General features: G+C 39.4%; 1 protein-coding gene across 6 annotated transcripts in view; it reads right to left on the bottom strand.

The window, feature by feature from the left end:
- The window catches only part of GNG12 (G protein subunit gamma 12), a 211,790-nt gene that overhangs the window by 152,508 nt on the left and 52,248 nt on the right, over nt 1-7,034 (bottom strand). For 3 of the 6 annotated variants that reach the window (XR_002781738.1, XR_002781741.1, XR_002781737.1), the window contains exon 2: nt 2,494-2,600. The exons of the other annotated variants lie outside the window; for them this stretch is intronic. The gene's annotated coding sequence lies outside the window, so the exon portion shown is untranslated. The remainder of the gene's footprint in view (nt 1-2,493; nt 2,601-7,034) is intronic. 6 annotated transcript variants of the gene reach the window in all.

Here is a 7,034-nt window from a genome sequence, read left to right as displayed (position 1 = left end):
GGCTCTGCAGAGGATGGATAGTTTGCTCAGACCTTAGCTAGCACAATATAAATGACCTAACTCAATTTCTTTTTGATGAGCATGGTGCTTGCAATGCCTCATGTAATTCAGACTTTCAGAGATGGAATGCATAGAAAATGTAAACAGATTCATTCAGTGTCCCCATTTATTGAGTGTCTTCTCTGTGCCAGGCGTGTTCTAGGTATTGGAGATTTAGTGGTAAATAAGACAGGCAATTTCTTGCCCTCTTGGGCTATAATATTTGTAGGCACAGAGGCAACATGATCTAATTTCCCTAAAAGTGTTTTCTGGGGATACTTATCATTCTCTTGAAATATTCTGTCAAAAAATATCCTTTGCTAAAATAATTGAGAAATTCTGCATATTTTATCCCCTATTAAGGATTTGTAAAAACAAAATTTGCTAATTAAAGTCTCTGAGAAGTCCTACAGTAAAGAAATCTGATCCCTAATTAATTTTTTTGTGTTAGCCATCTGTTGTTTTTACCTGCTCAGTGTGGGTTCTCCTTTCTGGGAGAACAGCACCTTAATTTTGTTTTGGAGAACTATTCTTCTTGATTAGATACAGTGCTGGAGGGCTGTTAATCAAGATGTCTTGCCCTGGTCTGGCCAAGGTATAGACACACAGCTCAAGAAAGGTCTATCAGATGCTTGCTTTCTGGAATTTATATCTTTAGTAGAGAAATGCAGTGATTAAACATAGTTTAAGTCCATTTATCCTAGTGGTGGTACCCTGCATTCTGGGTCTTTCAAACTGCTCTTTTTCCTGTGCTCTAAGGTTTTTGGGTATCCAGCGTGTAATAGAATAAGATAATCAGTCTTTCTGACTCCTTCTTGCTCGAGATCGCCCAATTCTCATAACGTGTCAGTTAGCAACTTTGCTTAGTCCTGTACGTAGATATGCTAATCATTAAAGGAATCTAACGTGTAGTCTAGGAATTACTGAAACAACCTCCCTGCTTGAAACTATATCCCCAAGGAGGTAAGGAAGGTATGTGCAAAAATAATGATTGTTTATCAAAAGATTTATAGGAACCTCGTGACTAAGACCTCGGTAACCAGAGTTTGTTGACCAAAAGCAAAGTTCACCACCTTCCTTGGACCTTTGCTGATGTCCAGATGTCTATGGTCAATCACTTTCTGATCTCAAATGTCTCCCATTCCCCACTTCCTTTGACATAAAAGAAATCTAAATTCTATATTTTTTCAAGCTGGTTCTTTAGGATGCTAGTCTGCCATCTTCTCAGCTTGCTGGCTTTCAAAATAAAGTCACTTTGCCCCAACTCCTTGTTACTCGACTTATTAGTTGTGGTGCAGTAAGCACACAATTTTTTATTGGATTACCAGTTTTCTCTTGTACGATTATTCAGATTATGCACTGCATACAGGTATCACGTCTAAGAGAGGGAAAGCATTCATGTTATAGACCTATATTGAGTCCTATGGCAATGGGTATAGATCATGGAGAGTCCACAACTTCTGGATGCATCTTGAAGCAGCAGAGGAGAGCTCTTGATGAAGCAAACTTGTATCAGCATCCAAATATATACATTCACCTTGGAGATCTGCATATATGTGCACGTGATCTCATTGATAACTGCATGTGCACAGCCTGGTCCTGTCCCTGTGAAACCCCAGGTATTCTCTTAGGTTGCTTCTCCTATTCTTCCACTTCTCTCAGATGCTATCAGATGCTGTCAGAGCATCTGAGAGCAAACTCATCTAGACATCGTTCCCTTAGCTGGGGAGTAGGGCTGAAGGCATGGACTGTGCCTACTGCCATTGGTGTGTATGCTTCAGTATCAAGATGTGATGAAGAAGCAGGGAATGTGGGCACATATGAGCATGTAGCCATAGCTTCTGCTTCTGCCCTTGCAAACTTTTTTTGAAGGGGCCTGAAAAATGGAGGGTGTGTGTCTGTATTAGCTCATTCAAGCTACTATAACAAAATACCGCAGTCTGGTGTTATACAACAAAATTCAACCAAGTAAATTTGAAGATCTAATTGGCTTTATTAAATGATTCATAAATTGGGCAGTATCTGATCCAGCAAACAGAGAGATACTCTGAGGGGTTGTACAAAATGGAAGATTTTTATAGGAAGAAGGGTGTGGCAGGGTAGTTATTAGCAAAAGAAAAGAGGGGGTTAGTTTCAGATTAAGACATCTTTTTTTTGGGGGGGAAGAGATTGGCAAAGGTTTTATCATGCAGATTACCTTTTCTTCCTATGTGGGTGGTAGAGGGATGGGGAGGGCCTACATTTCAGATTGCCTCATTGATGTCCACCAGAAAATTAGAAAATTAGACTGGTTGATTAAGATTACATTTCTGGTGAAGGTCAAAACTGCAGTTAGGTCAGGTATTATGTCTAGTTTTGGTATGATGAGCTTTAGCACAAGTGACGCCATTAGGGTCCTGTGGTTTTTCTCTTTAACACTGTGTAACTTATAAACAACAAAACTTTATTTCTCACAGTTCTGGAGTCTGGAAGTTCAAGATCAGGGTGCCAACAGAGTCAGGTTCTGGAGAAGGTGACGGGCCAACTTCTTCTGGGTTGCAGACATCAACTTCTCACTGTGCCTTCATGTGGTGGAAGGGAGAGGGATTTCTGTGAGGTCTCTTATAAAAACACTACTCCTTTTCATGAGGACTCTACCCTCATGATCTAATCACCCCAGAGAGTCTATTTCCTAATACCATCATGTTGTGCATTAGGATTTCAGCATATGAATTTTGAGGGAGATACATACATTCAGATTGCAGCAGTGTCAAAGCAAGAGGCTTTAGTCATACTTCATTCTGAGTGGGATGCATGTACTTAAGCTACTGATTTTAAAAATAAGCTTGATTTATGGAATTAATGCCAGCCCTCTTCTTTTTTTATCCTTTTATTCCTTCACTCCTTTCCCTTTTCCCTTCTCTTCTTCCTTTATAGGTGAGGTAGCTACCTGCCTGGTCTCTACTTTCCTTGGGTGGCCTGAGTATAATATTTAGTTGTGCAATAATTAACTGACGTAATATTGTTTTTTTTACTTGGGGAAGGAGTATCCTTTTAGATTTGTGCTAGTAGCAATCTTGTGTCTGAGCTGTCCCATGTCCTTCTAAAATACTTCAGCCAGTCAGAGTCCAGTGAGATTGCTCATACTCAAAATTAGATAAGCTCTCCACACATCACTGGCTGACTGATAGGTGATATGTCCCATGTTATCTCCTAATACACTCTATTTCTTCACAACCATTGGAAATCCCAGTCCAGTGGAAATAGCACAGGACTAGAGAGGAAGAGACCTAATTTTACTGATGAGAAACTCAAAGCCCATTAAAGTGAATAGGAGGCAGGACTTCTCAGCCATGCAGAGTGAAGATGACAAATCCTTCCTCTTAAAAACAACTTGAGAAAATGAACCATAACAACCATTTCAGAGCTCTGGAAACTGACAAAGGCGAATGACAAATTGAGAAACATTTATTCAGGAAATGCTGCTGAGTTTTCTTTGGAACAATGGGAATCTAAAGCTTTCTTGCCTGGGGCTGTCACATATTCCTACCAGATCAGCACATCCCTTCTTCCAGAGTGGGGCTGCCTATGAAAACCAGCCCTGAGTTGCCAGAGGTGATTTAATGTGGAGTCCAGGGCACTGTCTGTGAAACTAGAAAATTCTTTAGAAAGCAAATAAGAAGCAACTAAACCTTGCCAGCCTGAGGCTGTGGCCAGAAATTTAACTGGGAGACCTTGAAAATTAGATAAGCTCTCCACACATCACTGGCTGACTGATAGGATGTGCATGTACTGGAAGTTCTGTTGGGTGGAAAGTAAAAGCTGGGACAGACTTGAAACCTACATATTATATATCCAGACAGTACCTTGAATCCATAGGAAGAAATATATATATACATATATATACACATATACATACATATATATGTGTGTGTGTGTATGACACTAATAGCACAAAGGAAGAGGAAGGAAATGGAGCTATATTGGAACAAAGTTGCTATGTTTTACCAGAATTATTAACTTGAAGTAAATTGTAATTATATATATTTAATTCTAAGAGCAATCACTAAAAATAAACTTAAAAAATACAATTAACAAGTGAATTGATTTGCACAGGACCACCTAGCCAGCTGGTAGGAGTGGAGCAGCACTTCACCTATTTGCCTCATTTTCCATATGTCAAATCATAACACTAATATCAGCCACACCTCCTCACTGTTAGGCTCTGACCACTCATCCTGGATCTGACTTAGCTCTTTGAAGTAAGCACCCAGCTTACTGCAGGCTACTGATCTCTCTGGCCAAAGTTAGAATATCTGATATGGCTGGCAGTTCACTCTCAATTGTTCTCCTCCCCAAGAAGGACTTGGACTTGGCTGCTCTTCCCTGAGGCTGAAGGGTTCAGCAGTGATGTCAGGGAAGTCAGCTTGCTTTGGGGGCAAGTTGAGTACTCCAGGATTTTCCATCCTCTTTCTGTGTGTTGACGTAAGAAACATCCACACGTGTAGAGAATTTCAATGAGTTTATTTGAGCCAACTGACGACAATTGCCAGGAAGCAAAATCTCAACAGATTAAAAAAATGCTCCAGAGAATGACAGTTTTTCAGCTCATTTTATGCATTAGAATCAAAAGAGGAGACAGAAGGAAGGTTACATGGAATCCACTCTGGTAGATTAAGGGGGTGGGAGAAAGCAAAGAGGGAAATTTCTGGCACTGAATAAAAAGTAAAATGGGACACATACTGCTTTCACATTGGTGGGTACAGGAGAGTTAATAACTAACATTTACAGCACATAGAGATGGTATGTGGGGGACAAGGTAACCATGAAGGGTTCTGTGGTCTCTGCTCTGGTGCAGTGGGCTGTGCCCTTGAGGGGTCTGGAAAATAGAGATTACTCTGACATTTCAGGGGTAGGGTATTTTAGATGCAAAAAAGACAATAATAGGCTTACTTAAGGTAAAGATTGACTTTTGTCAAGAAAACTATAGGCCCAGGAAGTGACTACTGGCCATGACCTGCTTTTAGTTAGGAATTTTTATGTTCAGACCATCATATGTGGTTACTTTCAGTCTCTGAGTTCGTAGGGCCCATGTGCTGTCCTCCCCTGAGCTCATTAGGTTTATTATGCAGCCTCTTTTTCATCCACATATGCAGTGGAATCTGAATGAGGCCTTGTGTTGTATTTCAATCAGCTTACTGTAGCCTCCTGCATGTCCTGAGGTTCCTGTTACTTAGAAGATGAATTTTACCACTGTCCTCTATATACATATACACTGTCTCCTCTTCCCACAGCCTCCATTCTCCACCTCCAAAACTCATTTTTTATGTTCCAACATATCAATCTCTCTACCTCAGTTCCTCAGACTTCTCTACCAGCAGGACATTACTCAGGATTTATCACACTTAGCTTAGGCTAAGTGTCAGATGCCAGAGGTCATGGCTTCTGGGCTAGTACCACTTCCTACTCATTATCTGGAATCTTAACCAGTGTTTCTAAGACTTTAATTTGTGTAGGAATCACCTGAGGAACTTGTTAAAATGCAGATTCTTGTAGTTCTAGGGAAAAGCCTGAGATTCTGCATTTTTAAGCTAGTCCCAGGAGATGGGGATACTGCTGCTTGGTAGACTATACTCTGAGCAGCTAGGGTCTAGACTAGAGCACAGCAGTGTTCTAAACCCCTCCTTGGAGCTATTATTGACACAGCATTATTTTGAGAGTACTGAAAGATAAGAAGTGAAAAATAGGATTTTAAAATATGAAAAGAGAAATATTTAATCAGGTTTATTGACTTTGGAATGTAAAAATTTTTTAAACCTTTAATACTGATAAGTTTTGTTGTGTTTTGTCTGGGTTTTTCTATAATCCCTGGCTCTTCCTGACTCTCTTTCAACAGAATTCAACATTATACAGATTCATCTTGAAGCCCTTCCAAAGGAGTGTATTGATTAAGATAACAAAAATAACTCATTGTATTTATCTATTCAGCCATCTGTGCAACCATCTGTTTAACCATCCATCCCACCATCTCTCCATTCATCCGATGGTTCCTAGAGTCCGCTATGTCACACCTATGTTGTGAAGGATGTAGGTGTTAATGAGACAGTTTTTGCCCCCAAGAAATTTCATCTCTGGTGGAGACGACATAATTCTTGGGATATATTCTCAAGGACGGTATCAGTGTAAAACTCTAAATATTTGTGAGACTGCTAGTTAATGACTTGGCTATAAACTTGAGCTATCCATGAGCAGATCATTAAATATCATAAATGATACAAACAAAATGGGATTTTATTTTCTATATATTTTAACTTTTCTGACTTTCTCCTGTCTATTTTCACAAAGGATCAATTTGAATTAAAAAAAAAAAATCTGAAGCCTACAGTTTTTTTGCTTTTGGGAAGATGTATTTCTTTTTTTTAGCACAGGCAAAAATAAAGAGAATCAGCAGGAATGTCTTTAAGAAGATAGTTATTACCAACATAGAGGGTATGTTTGTTGATATATTTGAGTAAGGAAGCTTTTCAGAGATTGCAAAAACTCTGAAGTGCTTCTGGTTTGAAGAAGAATAGAATAAGCAAAGTTTAGAAGAAACTTTAAAGTTCATAAATTCCCATCACCCATCCCTTCCTAGATTGGTTAAGTCAAACAGACTATTGGAGATACATCCAGGATTTCCGCTTTCAGTCTATTCTTTTAAGAAAAGCAGTATATTCTGGCAGAGTCTCTGCTAGTTTTTCCACTAATGCTAATTAATCTTAAAAATTCATGCATATTTAATGATGATCAACACCTCCTGCCTTATTCTTACCACTATCCACAGGACAGCTTCGTCATCGGTTCTTCACATACACATTCCCATCTATTACAAGCTATGCAAGTTGAGAGGATTTAGCTCTGCAAATGTCCTCAGAGGGACAGACAAGATGTAAATATACATTAGAGCATTCACATGAGACAAAAGAAGAGACCATAACACTCACTGAGATATATTCACTAGTCCTGGCCTCTCTGCT

The sequence above is a fragment of the Pteropus vampyrus genome, unplaced genomic scaffold, assembly GCF_000151845.1.
Source record: "Pteropus vampyrus isolate Shadow unplaced genomic scaffold, Pvam_2.0 Scaffold115, whole genome shotgun sequence".
Classification (NCBI taxonomy): domain Eukaryota; kingdom Metazoa; phylum Chordata; class Mammalia; order Chiroptera; family Pteropodidae; genus Pteropus; species Pteropus vampyrus.
Note: the sequence above shows the minus strand (reverse complement) of the source record. Positions and strands in the feature narration are given on the sequence as shown.